General features: G+C 36.6%; 1 long non-coding RNA gene across 1 annotated transcript in view; it reads left to right on the top strand.

The window, feature by feature from the left end:
- Positions 1–1,260: 1,260 nt before the first annotated feature.
- LOC117031748 (uncharacterized) overlaps positions 1,261–13,154 on the top strand; it is a 106,013-nt gene continuing 94,119 nt past the window's right edge. Inside the window, exon 1 of the long non-coding RNA XR_004424606.1 lies at positions 1,261–1,422. This is a non-coding gene — a long non-coding RNA (uncharacterized LOC117031748). The remainder of the gene's footprint in view (positions 1,423–13,154) is intronic.

The raw sequence follows: 13,154 nt of genomic DNA, 5'->3' as shown, positions 1-13,154 counted from the left end.
GAAAGCAGACGTTGCTTTAAAAATGGATCATTCTGGTCTACCCAGCTCTTCTACTCAGGCGTTCAAGGTAGGCTTCAATCACCTTAGGGTTTTCTAATGTTTGTATTTTCTTCAGAGAGCTAGCAGAAATTTGAAGGGCAATATCTGAAACCTTGACATCTCCATGGGGTATATGGTTTCTTCAAAGATTTGCCCCAAGCCATGGCAGTGGGGAGAGATCTGTGATAGCCTCAGAACCTAAAATCAATATAACCTTCCTTAAAAAAAATTCTTTGTAACCAAGGATTACTCACAGAACTCCAAATGTAAACATTTTGGAAAGGAAGCAAAGACACAGTGCCTTAAACCCCCAATCATCAGGGTGGGAAAATGAAGAGGTTAGAAAAGTCAGACTAATCATTTCTTGATAGAAGAGAATTGTGACACGTCAAGTATTTTTTCCCCAAATCGTCTCTAAAATTTAATTTCTTCATCGAATCAACTCTGTAATAAATATTTCTGACAAAAAAAAAGATAATGACAAAAATATATGTTGTATAGAGAACATGATTATTTCTCCCTCTTCTTTCCAAGAAGACACAGTATAATCTCATACCTCTAGAAAAGCAAGGCATAATTTGATAGCACAAGTAGATATGCAAATGCTAATACGAAATAAACTAATGCCAGCCCTCAATAAGGGAACGCTTCACAAAAAATAGAGTTTTATTTAAATTGTAATGTTTGCAGGATTTTCCTTCTTCATTCCTGAAAAAGTGCTTGCCATTGCAAGAACAGACAGATAATCAAATGCATTTTGAAAGTTGTCTTCTGCAGCCACAGGAGATACCAGTTCTACTTCCAGGGAGCAGATGGTACACTCAAAGAGGTACATTTAAAAATTTAATGAATGTAACAAAGAGGCTATTTACAGTGGTAAGTTCAAGGTAAAGGGAAATAAAGTAGAGATGATGAAACTTGCAGACCCAGCAAGAGAAAAAGTGATTACCTTTGCCTGATGTGACGAAATGAGGGAGATGATGACAGAACTTGGCAAAGCAAAATCTGGGATCACAGAAGAAAGGTCATGCAACAGGATCTGAGGTTGAGGCAGAAGGACAAAGCCAGTGCTGATGCTTAGCAGGAGGGGCGGGGAAAACCACATACTCTGACCACTCTCTCAAATAGCAATTTCCTGCCAGTACCTCCAATTGGCTGAAGCCAACCAGAATCTAGAGGGGAAAGGAGGGAGAGTGAAACAGTCTGTAAAGGTCAGCCTTCCTGGGCACAGAGCAGGGTGGAAATGGGAACAGAAAAGACCTAGATAAGCAAACAGAAAATAATCAATGGAGCCGCTGTTATCAATATTGAGTTTTAAGCCGCTGGATCCAATTCCAACTGATATCTCCTAAGTAGCACAGTGGGACAAACACCAGGCTCAAGGTAAGATCAGATGGCTCAGAGGGCAAAGGAAGCAGTGATTAACTCTGCCAATTTGAGTTGAAGAATGTCTGAGACAGTATTATAAACACTGGATGCTGAAAAGAGAAAAGTAACTTGAGTGGAGAGACAACTGGGGAATGATTGATGAGTAGTTAATGATCAGGGGTGTTTTGGAAGAGGAAATCTCAGGCTATGTGGCCAGAAGAGTGTGTTGAAATAAGATTTTGAAGGATGTTGGGTTAATTCTGTTATTAATAAAGGAAATAAGTAAGAGGACAAAGGGACCAGATATGAAGAGACATGATAATATGAGATGTAGCGAGCATGACCTTATGCAAATAAAACATTCAGCTGTCTAAAGTAAATTATGTAGCACTGAATTCATTTCACTTGTTCTTATATTCTTGCAGGTATTCTAGAATATACTATATAATATTCTAGAATAGTATATTCTCTGTCATATGGTAGGCACTAAATAAATCTGATTAGAACAGGGATAAATCTAGATATGTGGGACATGCATATAACTTGGGAAATTATGTTTTAAAAAAGAAATTATATATATATATATAAATTTATATATATAAAATCATATATATATATATGATTTTAGAATGATATATATGATAGAAATCGTATATATGATTTTAGAAGAGGCCATGCAATTAAGTGGTCCTGAAGCCTAAGTCTAATTAACTTCCAATAAACCATTTCTGCTCTGGATTCAATAAATGGATGCTGTCATATGTATAAACAATTACAGTAAAAGTGATTTTTATAATAGAGGGAAAATACTGCGTAAAAATAAATCAACACTTTTCTTATTGTTGGAGTAATGGGAAGAGTGGGAAATGGTTGCTGAAATTTTTATATCCATAGTAGACTCTTCAGTAGTTCACTGATTCCAAAAATAGTTATGAGTGTATTTAATGCACCAGGAATTTGGCTAGAAAATATAGAGGGAAAAGATATAGTAAATGCCTTCTAGATAGCACATTATAAAGGGAGAAACCTGGAAAGCTAAGTTATATGTTATGGTGAATGCATGAAAATGGTGCTAGGAGGACACAGAACAAAAAAGTGTATACAATAGTCTTGGTTTTCTTGTTGGAAGGAAGAATGATGACATATCCAATAGGAGATGTAAGACCAAGGTGTATCATCAGGACACTGCTCCGATCCCATTTCCATTTTGGAAAAGTCTTCGTTATCTGCACAATGAAGGAAGACTTGATAGTATGAGCAGGGAAGCGATTACAGAAAAAGGGTTGTGGGGTGATGTAAGACAGGAAATAAGAACAGATGGAACTATAACGTGGGCAATGTGTACCGAAGAGGACAATTTTAGTAGACAGAATACATAGAACTTGATTCTGGACAGTGGTATGTATGAAAGAGAGAAAAGGAGGAATATCCGCTTTTTGGATTAACTGACTGTTGAATGATGCCTTTAACCAAAGTACAGAATATAAAAAGAAAACCAGATTGTGGGAAAATATTAATGAGTTTGGGTTGAGATATATGTGTTGCTTCTGATCTTCCTGTGAGGCGTGAAGGTGAAGATCACCAGTAGACAGCTGAATATACAAATCTGGAGCTCTAGGGCAAGGTCTGGATTACAGATAGAGCTTTGGTCAGTGTATATACACATGGCAATTGTAACTGTGAGCCTGGGAGAGAGCCTGAGTAGAAGCTGGATTACCTTCAACTATAGATAAGAAAATACAAAACCCTGATTGAGAGCGGCTTAAACAGGATCAGATTTTTCACATTCAAGTTCAAGCCATTCATTCCAGGTTTTGTACGGCAGCACTCATCTACAAAACCCCCAGCAATCCAGTGTTTCACTGTATCTGACTCTGTAACAGAATTACCCCACAATTTAGTGGCATAGAACAAAACAAACATTTATTGTGTTCAGGTTGTGTGGGTGAGGAATTTGAATGGGTCATGGAGATGATGTGTGTTTGCTCCAATGTTGGGAGTGTCAGCAGGAAGACTGGAAGGCTGGAGGCTGGATCCGTCGGAAACCTTGCTTAGTCATAGTCTCGTGGTTGTGCCTCTCCATGATGTCCTTATACTGTGTTTCCTCCAGCATGGAGGCCTGGTCCTAAGGGTGAGCGTCCTAGGCGGGAAAGAGACTCGGGAAAAGCTTTCTTTTTTGACCCAGCCTCAGAGGTCTTGCAATGTCACTTTTGAGCACATTCTGATCTTTGAGGCTGTCACAATCTCACCCAGGTTCCTGTGAAAAGGAAATCACTCTGCCACTTTATAGGGTGTGGCAACAGTAACAGGCAGCTGGTTCTAGGACAGTATTTGAGATCTGAAATATTGCTGTGCCTATTTTTGGAAAAAAGAAATCTATTCCAGACTGGATTCTTCCAGTTTATTTCTTGGCCATCTGTATAGTGTGACTCTTCTCCTTACGGGGAAAATTTCCCTGTTAGTACAGGCATTAGGACGTAGGAAGGATGTACCTAGGGGTCTCCAAGTGCAATTCCTAAAAGCTGACATGGAAAATGTTCATTTTGTTTCATGTTATATCCCGTTGGCCAGAGGTAGCCACATCTTCACAGATAGTTGCAAGGAAAGTGGGGGAATGTATTATTCTGGGTGGCCATTTTTCCCAGCTGAAAATAAAATACATGGGGAAAAAACAAATGAGCAACCTCTAGTATGAGAGAGTAAAATTAGTAACTATATGAAACTTGCTTGTTTCTACACAGAATTGCAAACAAAATTGCTACACTTCCATAGAGAGTTACATTGAAAGAAAGTTCTTACTGCTATTTTGGTAACAAATCAATTTTTTATAGACAGATAGCTTCTGCTGTAATGTGTACACTCATGAAAATTATGATATTCATCATTTTAAAACAAACTATTCTTCAACAGTGTCAATTTTACTGTCTGCTAATTTCACTTCCCCTGCTTCAGAGCCCTGCTTATTTGGTTTCCTTGACATTGAGTCAAATCGGTATTAAAGTAAGGATTGTTGACAGCTGCATAGGTCAATTTTGGAAGTTCAATTTGAAATGAATGGATTGAAGAAAAACATTTACTGTCAAATATTTTCTGTTCAGGTTTGGCAATTCCATCATTGATTCTGATCAGGTCTAAAAGCACTATGCTCTTTTTCTATATAAAAACATTTCACGTGTAGTTTTCTGAACCATGGGAAAAAGTGTAATATAATGGAATATTAGAGATTCCCACTACCACAGCACTGAAAATGACAGACCAAGTAAGAGTGAGAGACCAGCTGGCTCTGTTTTCACCTGTCCACTATTATTCAACCCCTCAGCACCCTGTTTCTACAACCTGTTAGTTTATGGTGCTACAAAATGAAGAAATAAAGTTATACATTTCTGATCCTGCATGATTTCTTGAAACCTTTAACATTTCAATGAAGATAATAAATCTCCAATAGGAGATATATTCTGCAATATTTTCTGAACCTCTTTGTTCATAGAATTTCTTTCTCACAAATCATCTTACAAGAAATAAATGCCTCTACTTCCCTCTGCATTGGGGAAGAGAAAGGTTTTCCCTATCCTTGCATTTCCTTATTCTAATTATGAGTACAATCCCAATCACATACAGATTGCTCATACCAGAATCACTAAAACATGTATGAATGTGTTAAGTAGCAGATGCAGCTAGGTGTGAGGAATACACAAATTTAACTGGTATGGATATTTTCAGGCTTTATCAAGGAACTCGAGAAAGTAGGGGAGACACATAAGCACAGATCATTGTTGCGAAAAAGGACTGTGCAGGGCGCTATGAGGTCACAAGGAAATGACACCGTGACCAAGGCAGGACAGTAGAGTGGGGTGAGGAAAAGACACTGGAGTCTGCTTGGAGGAGACCGTGCTTGATTTCTGTTTCAGAAGATCAGAATGAGCTTAGTAACTGGGGGAGGGGACATGGATATTTTAGATGGAATCATGAGAAAGAGTCTTGGAGTTGTAAAATTTCATGTGGAGCACATGATGAGAACATAGAAACCAGGTCGGAGCAGTATCAGGGAGGAGCTTGTGTGTAATTTAAAGGAGCCAGGATTCATCTTGGTGTGTGTCAGTTGGAAGCACCGAACAGTGGTGAGGTTTGGTAGCGGAATTCGTTTTGTACTTTTAAAGCTCATTCTAGTCATTATGTAGATCATAAATATAATTCTGTTAACCAGCAAAATTATTTGCTAACAGATATTAGCTCATAGAAATATTGAAAGATCTACAGAAACAGGCTTGAGATTTAATTGAACGGAGAGATACACAGAACTACATCACAAGCTGGGCGGGTAGCAGTGGCTTGTTGATGACAAACCCCAGACTACCAAGGGATGACCTGACATTAAAACCTGTGCTGCCACTCCGCCACCAGCCCTTACAGCCTAACAGGCACATGGCCACTCACTTCACAACCAGCATCTTGTCCATCGTGTGTGTCTGAGTGATGGATACCTGTCTGTATACTAACGCCGTGGGAAACTAGCAAATAGTGTCTTTGGGATGCTACCTTTGGAAGGAGAAACTTACAATGTGAGATCCTATCAAAATGCAAAAAGAGGAAATCGTTCAAAAGATGAAGGAAGCAAAAATGAAAACTATGTACCACAGATGAGAGACACTTCAAGAAGTAGAAGCAATAGTTCAGGCAAGAAAAGTTGGCCAGAACCAGCACCATGGGAGTCAGCTTCATTCAGATGGTGAGGAAGAAGAAAGTCAAAAAGTAATTGGGACGTAAAACAGCCAGTAGGTTCTGATGAATACATGTTGGGATATAAACGTGAATTGTGATTTTAAAATGCCATATGATAGTAGGCCTTATCCCAAAATAAGGACACAAATGAATGCAACCAGTTTAAGGGATATTGAAGAGTGAAGAGAATAAGTACAAGGGCATTTTTTAAAAGAATTTAATAAGACTTATTTTGAGCATAATGAGTTTGTGTTTGCCATGAACAATGACTAAAAAAAGTCTAGAAAAAAATTGGTTTATATGTTTGATATTCTAGAACATTCAGGGATAAAATAATGGATTAAAAAGCATAAAAACATATGGTTGGAAGTCAAAACCCTAAAAATAACTGTGAAAGTCCAATGAATGTGAACCAACCTGTAATAAAACTATCATAAACAAGAAAACTACAGGTCGTGAATTTTTGTTATTTACGTGGTTAACCCAACCAGCAGCTTAGATGGACACGTGAATTGATAGGCTCCAGGGTGATGTATGAAATTTTTGTTGCTGCTGTAACACATTATCACACACTTAGCAGCTTAAAACAACACAAATTTGTTTTCTTGTAGTTCTGGAAATCAGAAGTCTACAATAGGTCTCACTAGACTGAAAGCAAGGTGTTAGCAGAGCTATGTTCCTTCCGGGGCTCTAAGGCAGAATCGGTTCTTGATGTTTCCAGCTGTGAGAGGCTGCTATGCTTCTTGATAACGCAGGCCTTCCTCCATATTCAAAGCCAACAGAGTAGCTCTTCAGATTCCTTTAATCCTGCTCTGCTGCCTCCCTCTACCATGTATACAGAGCAGTGTAATTACATTCTGCCCACCTGGATAATCCAAGAAAATTCCCTTAACTTAAGGTCAGCTATTAATATTTTTAACTCTGTCTGCAACCTTAATTCCCCCTAGCAGATTCACACATGCATAGGTTCCACGAATTAGTACGTGTGTGCGCATCTTTGGGAACTTGGGAGCAGTACTTTGTCTGATACAGTTGGCAACAAGTTTTCATCTCTGAGTTACACCCAAATACTCTCTGCTTTGTTCTCCTTGCCCTTCCATCTCTTCTGTAGCCATATGCTGACATTGAGTCTCTCTCGGCTTGAATTAACTAGAAGGGTTTCCATATTCCTAAGTGGGCACTGACTGAAACAAGAGACTGAGCTCTAGGTTTCTCTGACCAACAAAGAACATTCTAGGCAGAGGAAATAGGGGCAAAGTCCCTGACACTTGAGATACGGTATTTTCCAAGACATCCGTGAAGTACAGTGGTGGCGGTAGCACAGAACGGGGAAAGAGCAGTCAGAAAAGGGGGTGAGGAATAGACAAAAGCCCAGGAAATGACCTGGCTTTATTCTGAATGTGACGGGAAGTCATTGGAGTGTTTTCAGCACATGAGTGACTTCAGTTTACTTAGACTTTTAAAAGGATCTCTCAGATTATGTGGAAACTGTACTGCATTTGTGTGGTTTAAACTTCAAGATTCCTTCACGCACATTTTAATAATACAGTTACAACATTATACTATATGTAACTGCACTCACGCTGACCTCAACAGCTGTTTCAATCCTTGTTGGCATCAAAATTTTTAAATGTTTTATGTGGTCTGATTTTTAAGCGTTCGCTGGCCATTGAACCTCATTCAAGTTGCAGGCACTGCGGGCCTCATATTTACCACGTTTCTTTTATTCTGCTCATCTGTGCAGCTGATGTATCTGCTACACAACAGCTTCAAGTCATCATGTTTGTCTTACTGCTATTTGACTATGTAAAGACTTAAAAAGAGAAAAACAACACACAAAAGAAACACAAGTAAACCCCTCCAGAGAGTGATTAGTATGTAAACTTCTTAAGAGTTGAAATTTCCTTCTTTGGCATTATAATATAGAATTAGAATGATCAATTCAGCTTACACATAGAAAAGACTCATACATATTTTGAAAAGTATTTTTGCTAGCATATCTTATCTGGGACAAAGTTTTTGTCACCAAAATTTTAGAATGGTGGATTTTTCTTTTTCTTCCAGAAACATTGTTTATGTTGTTAGTACAATTCTATTAAGTTTCGGGGGGTGGGGAGGAACAGGTTTAAAATTCAGGCTGGTTTTAGAACAGGAAAGTAAATTAACACTCAGTTGAAAATAAGTTTTTCAGACACTTAGATTTTATCTCTTTTCATCGTCTCTGTTATTCCCTTTTATCTAAAGCATTGTATAGAAATTCAATTAAAAAGCATACTATATTTTTTTCTTGCCTATATGGCTGTTTCAAAAGTTCATTAATTTTAACACTGTACTTGAAAGTAGAACTTAAAGTTCAACAGGAATGATGAGTTATTTTCAAAATGCTGATACTGATGCAAGCATTAATAGATATCAAAGTAGTTGGAAAGTTATAATTGCATTGCCAATGTTACATATTGTTGGCATTAATTTTATAACAATACTTGATATATATTTGGTACTCTGTACTAAGAATGAATTCCAAAGAGTTACTTATGGATTTTCCCCAAAGAAACGAAGTCCAGAAAAGGTAAACATAAAAAAGTCCTCTTTTTTCTAGAGGGGCAAGCTGTTAGTCAGACTTTTCCTAAAGGAAAATTAAACTTACCTCTAGAAATCTGTGTTGCCAATATGCTATTTCCTGACACTTTATGCCCATATCTTACAAATTCAGTGTAAATTCAGCTATTGAATTTGAACCATAATAATGATTTAAACTACATTAACATACTTCTTAATGTAGATTTTTGTCCACTATTAATTTAAAACTAAACGATCTACATCAACCTACTGCATTAAGAAAATAATACATTATGAAAGATGATATGACACAAGGTATATTTAAATTCTTCATCGAAAGGTATATTATCATGTGGCTCATTTTCCTTATCTATAAAGTGGACATAATATTAATACTATCTTTTAGATTACATTTTATGTTTGTTTCCTATTGTCGTCTTAAAATTAATTAGACGAGACTGTCCTTCCATTGCTCCAGGATAAATTTACTGTCTTAGGAAGCTTCCATACTTTAATGATGTACTCTTTGATATGAATAAACGTTAAAGTAAAGCGTCAATTTGTTAGTTTATGATATTTTTGAACATTGCACTAAATCCTTTAGCCTTCACCCTAATCCCTGCTCTTCCATGTTAAGTAATAAGGTAACTTGTGCTTTTTATGATTTGATTATTTTAGATTAGTTTCTACAACATGTACAACTTCTTTAAAAATGTTTTATTATGTACAGTGTGGTATCATGTGGGTATTATTTTAGTTAAAAGATAATCCTGTAGTGCTTGCGTGCTAATGAACAATGCATAGTCTATCTGTAGCCATCTAGCATTATCTCATAAAAGCTGCATGTCACAGGTGGCTTCTATAAGGGTGTTTTTAATCTGAATTTGATCAACACCCTACACTTACAAAATTAACATAGTCAATGTCAGAAATATACTTTTATTAGTGAAAATAACGTTCCATGATAAATATTTCAAATAAGCTCTCTTTTATGCATTTAAATATATTCCACTTGTGTGGCATGGCTAAAATATTTTGAAACACCTCCCACACACATGGCTATAGAAATCCAATGAGGTAGGACAGCCCATGGGGATAGCACTACAAGATTGATTCTTAAAATGTCCTGTGTCCAGCCATTAGGTTAGGTGGATCTGTGATGCCAACTCTAGTGGTTATAAAATTCTGCCCGTCTCTGGAAAGCTGAAGGTCTGCCTTCCGTGAATCTTTTAAATTGTGCTCAGGACACCTGAAGGGACAGAACTGTTTATTCAAGCTGACAGAATGAACCGTTTGAACTGTTTTGTGCTGGCTTGCTAATAAACACATGATTAATAAATGTCTGCATAGGTGGCAGAGAATATTATCGTGTTGAGCAGTTTGCGGGAGAGTACTTTATTTCCACACACCTCAAACTGTTTTGGAGGCTATGATGCATTACTCAGCCAGCTTTGAAACACAAATAGATCCTACTACATTCGACTCTTTCTCCTTCAGGTGTAGCAAAATGAAAACCAACATGAAAGGATCTGTAGCAAAGACAAAGGTTGACTAGGTTAGAGAATATGACTTTGATAGTGTCAGAGGGCACAGTTTTGAAAAGAATTTTTGTGAAGATTTATCTGCATGTGAGAACAAGTTCCTTTTGAACACCAAGGTGATTTTGAATTACAAACCCCGCCACGACCTCACTTCTCTCATCAAATAATTCAAGGTCATCTCAGTTTCTGACTTCTCCATGTGTTATAAACCAGAAACAGGACTACACGAGCTGTCCAAGAGCTTTGCCCAGGAGGAGACTGAATACATGGTGTCAGAAGTAGGTGCACTGGCGGCTCACCTTCTGCTCGAAGGGTGCTTCTGCTTGCTTTTTCTATGCTGCTCTATCTATGCAAGGAAAGCCATCTGCTTCTTTCTAGAAGACAGAGAGGGTTGCCTGACTCTCCCAATAAAGCACAGCACCAGTGACCCCAGGCCCCTCATTTATGGTCCATCAGGTTCTGTTCCCTACCCTATGGGGTGTGTAATGTCCCTCTACCCTCACCTCCAGAATTTAAAGTTCCAGCCACCCCTACATTTTTAGGGAAAGTCTTCGGCTTATATTCATTCCCCTTCCCTTCAAACACCTTAGTGTGTCTCCCATTCCTTTTGGGTGTTTTTATATTTTTTACTGTGCTGTACAGAATCCCCCAGCCTCGGGCATCATCCCAAGATTGTGTATCAGAATCTAGAGATGTTAAAAACTGTTGCATTTATTTCTAAATCTCACTCTTTATAAGCACAACATGTGTTACAACCTTTTCTGATAGATTTATGAGAAATACTTTTATAAAATGCGTTGATAAATGTTATTATTAAGGACTTTAAAATTTATTTGAATTTAACTAAGAAATAGAGAATGAACAATGATCTATTCATTTGTGGTAAAACGTGTTAAGTTATGTTGTAAGTAGATCTGTTTAGATTTTACTCTCAATGACTAAAACACTTTAGGTCCAAAGATGCATAAGTGGTGTTTCTCTAAACCTTTGTAGAAAAGAACAAAACTCAAACACTTAACCACAAGCTGAGATTGTAATTACAAGTAAATTTGGTGTAAGGATAGATATCAAAGGACAGACAAGCAGACAAACGGACTTAATAGAGTTAAGAAATAGATCTGTCCATATGCGTTCATTGTCATTTATAACACAGGTAACAGGGCAGTAAAGGGAGGAGGATAAAATTTTAAGTTACCATGTAAGGTCAATTTGATACTTATAAAAAATCAATTTCAGGTGCATTATCAATCTACATGTTAAAAGGAAAATAATAGCCTGTAAAACTATATAGGAAAGTATTTTTCTGTAGCTGTGGTAGTCAATATTTCCTTATTAGTAAACAAAAATTGTCAGACCCAAAGGAAAAAAATAATAAACTGGGCTACATTAAAATTAAGAGTTCTGTTATTCATAATATACTGTTAAGAAAGAAAACATCGTGCTCGCTTCAGCAGCACATATACAGAAAAAGAAAGAAACCATCTAACTACACAGTGGGGAAACATATAATATACATTATAATTCAACTTTTTTTTAAGGAGAAAAATAGAAAATGGGCAAAAGAAGTGAACACGCACTTCACAAGAGAAAAAAACATGGCAAATATAGACATAGAAGAGAGTGTTTAGCTTTTTCAGTCTTTAGGCAATACACATTAAAATCACAATATACTACTATTTCTCCACAAGAACGGCTGGAAAAGAGGATATGGGGCATATGGAATTATCATGCACTACTGGTGAATGTAAATTGGTGAAAACCCTTTGGGAAACCACGTAGCAGTGTATGCTAAATTAACCATATGTGTGCCTATGAGCCATCAATTCCAATCCTTGATATTCAACAAAATTGCTTATATATAACCACCTAAGACATGCAGTCTGCATGTGGGAGCACCATAATAGTAGTCAAAAATTGGACACAACCCAGATGTTGTCTAGCAGAATAGGTAAATAAGTTGTAATAAAGTATTCATAAAATTGAATACTCTGCCCAAATAAAAAAATGCTATTTTTTATGTTGCCACATGCAAGAATAGGGATATAGCTCACAAATGTAATGTTAAGGAAAAGAAAGCAGAAACAAAAGAGAACGATTTCAGGTGTGTAAAAATTGAAAATTTCATAAAAGTAAACATTCATACAGGCAAATCTCTAATATTATAAGTCAATGAAGAGTTTACTTTTGGGAAAATAGTGCCTTGACTGGGCAGTAAGGAAGCTTTTGGCATGCAAATAATGTTCTACTTTTTAATGTGAGTCCCACTTAAATGGGAGAATTCATTTTGAAAAAATTCATTGATTTATGGTCTTTATGCTTTATGATGCATGTTCTCATGCATACAAGTTTACTTATTAAAAATTCCTAATTTAAAAACTAACTCATGGTTTTTTTGTGTGTGTTTTTTTCCTGATATTTAATTAAGTGGTAATCACAGAAAGTGTATTCAAAAGTAAAATACAAAATACGCCAAGGCTATAAATAACATTTATTTGTAAGTAACTTGAAGTGTAATCTTTAAATTTGAATTACAATTAAAACAAAGCAGGAAAAATCATTTCAAAGGTTTGTAAAACTATTGTTCAAATCTATTTATGCACTACCAATAATATTGAATATCAAATATAAAAGAAATGTCGTTGTCTTCAACTCTCTAACAGTAGGCCTGAAGCCATTCAAATTGTTGATGTACCACACTTGAATGCTCCTCACAAAATATTGCTCAGGAAGAATTAAGGCTCCAATAATGTGTAAAGGGTTTCATAGTAGTTCTTTAATTTTAAAGAACTCACTAGAGAGGGTTGTTCTTGCTATTATTACACTTATATTCAAATTCATGTATCTCACTGCATAACAATGTATTTCACAACATAAGTTTTCAGGTGAGAAAAGCCTGAGATATAAAGTATATCACAGGTAAATGTTGTT

This window comes from Rhinolophus ferrumequinum, chromosome 2 (genome assembly GCF_004115265.2).
Source record: "Rhinolophus ferrumequinum isolate MPI-CBG mRhiFer1 chromosome 2, mRhiFer1_v1.p, whole genome shotgun sequence".
Classification (NCBI taxonomy): Eukaryota; Metazoa; Chordata; class Mammalia; order Chiroptera; family Rhinolophidae; genus Rhinolophus; species Rhinolophus ferrumequinum.
Note: the sequence above shows the minus strand (reverse complement) of the source record. Positions and strands in the feature narration are given on the sequence as shown.